Here is a 2,162-nt window from a genome sequence, read left to right on the forward strand (position 1 = left end):
CCCCTTGGCACATCAACCAGTGGATCTATAGAATAAAGAAGATCATCACTGAGATCAAGTTCCAAATTAAGTTTAATTATAGGGAAGCTAATAGGCCTACTAATTTCTTGGCTTTTGAAGGCTCAAACTTGAGCCTTGCTGTGGTCTCAACTATTATCCCTCTCCCTCTACAACTTTTAACACAAGGAGACAAACTTCAAATTCCATATCTCAGAATTCAGAACTGAAATCCCGGGCTCTCCTCTGAAGCTTCAACTCATTTACTGATCAAGCTGGCTATCCACCTACTATTCCCTGTCTGGTTGAATGGTTCTTGATGTTTGTTTAAGTCATGCATATATATATATATATATATGGCTATCACATATATATAGATATTTAGAGTTTGTTTTAGTTTCCTTTTGCTAGAGTCCTACATGTCTGAGGTTGGGTATCCCTTGGAGGGTGCTATGTGAGTTTTGTTTGAGTTAGGGAACACTCCCTCTTTTGTAGTCACTTTTATTATCAACATTTAAGGAGACGAATAAAGCCCCTTTCACCAATATATATGTATATATATATATATATAAGTGAGGAGAAGCTTAAAACTTTACCACAGTAGATCATAACTTTTATGTAGTACTAAAATTACTTGAGGACAAGTAATAATTAAGTTTGGGGGATTTTGACCAAGGAAAAATATGTTGAGATTTTTGTACCTAATTTACACTGATTTTGATGATATTGCACTTTAAAGAAAATTATTTTTGATGTTTTGTTGCAGGTATGCTGAATTATGATCATTGGAGCAAAAAGATGCAAGAAGGAGCGAATTTGGAGCAAAAAGGACCAAAATATGGAGATTTGATCTTGGGCGCCGACGGCGGGCTCGACGCCACCGACGGCGGGTTTCCCGAGAGTCCAGAATTAAATATTCTAGAAGGCCGCCGATGGCACCATCGAGGCCATCGACGGCGAGCACGGCGGTTCCGGTTCTCTCAATAGATGCATTGAATGTTGACAATTTTATAAGGGACGCTTGGGCGACTCTTGAAAACTCTTCTACAACTTTAAAAGAAATAATTTGGAGGTCAAGAGAGGTGTGTCCACGTGAGTCCATAGGGTGTGTCCGCGGAGTCTTTGTTGTTTGTGGTGCCCATTAGAGTGTAGAGGGTGGTTAGTATTGTGAGGAATTCCTTGAGAGATTGTAAGAGTGGAAGAAAAGAGAGAGATTTCTTCCTCCTTACCGCTTCGAATGAGAGTTATGTGTGTTGTAAAGAAAGGAAGAGAATCATAGGAACATCGAGGAGTTTGCTTGGGAAGGAATTATAGATAAGTTGTATTTACTTATTGAAGTTTGTATGTCTTTGCTTTTATATATAAATTCCAAGTTTTGTCGTATCTTCTCCATGAGTTCTGAGTAATTTTATTTTTCTTTCTCCTTATCTTGAGATTTTGTGAAATGGTGATTTGAGTTGGTTGTGCCATGAGAATGTTAAAGAAGTTGTGATAATCTTTTCACTTCAATCTTAATTTACTTTCAATCTGGCCAAGATTTGTTAAAATATGTTGAGTTTTACAACTAAAGTGAGGATTACATCCAAGATCTATGGAGGTCAAAGTCCTTGAAAGTTGGGTGCAGATAAATAGGGAAATAAAAATTATCGGGTGTAGAATTGGAGATTTTAGAGTAACAGGCTAAAATCCTCAATTTTGTCCTATCGTTTGGGTTCTGAAGTGTAGATGTTAGCCCTCAGGTGAGGGGAATATGGGAGCTCTGAAGTGAGAGCCGGTATCTTCCCAGCAGGAACTTGTCATACTTTCTTCTAAGATAATCCACTAGGATCTTCTAAGACTCAAAAAAATCATAACTTAGTGTTTGGTAACTAAACCTTCATCTACTCAAACAATTTAAATTACTTACAGTATTATAAACATGCCTTACAAGTACTGCCTTTTCAGGTGGAGGAACGAGAATACTCATCAGGTACGCTTTTATAGTTTAATGTATGTCTTCTCTTTTACTTTCCGCACTGTACTTCTATACTTATAAACTTGTATGTTAAACAACGATGACACCCTGCATGAAAACCAAAACTGATAGGATAGCTGTAAAACTAAAACTTAAACTAAAACTAAAATCAACTAAGATAAAATTCACCCCTCTATTTTAAATTTTATCT

This window comes from Phalaenopsis equestris, unplaced genomic scaffold (genome assembly GCF_001263595.1).
Source record: "Phalaenopsis equestris unplaced genomic scaffold, ASM126359v1 Scaffold209836, whole genome shotgun sequence".
Taxonomy (NCBI): domain Eukaryota; kingdom Viridiplantae; phylum Streptophyta; class Magnoliopsida; order Asparagales; family Orchidaceae; genus Phalaenopsis; species Phalaenopsis equestris.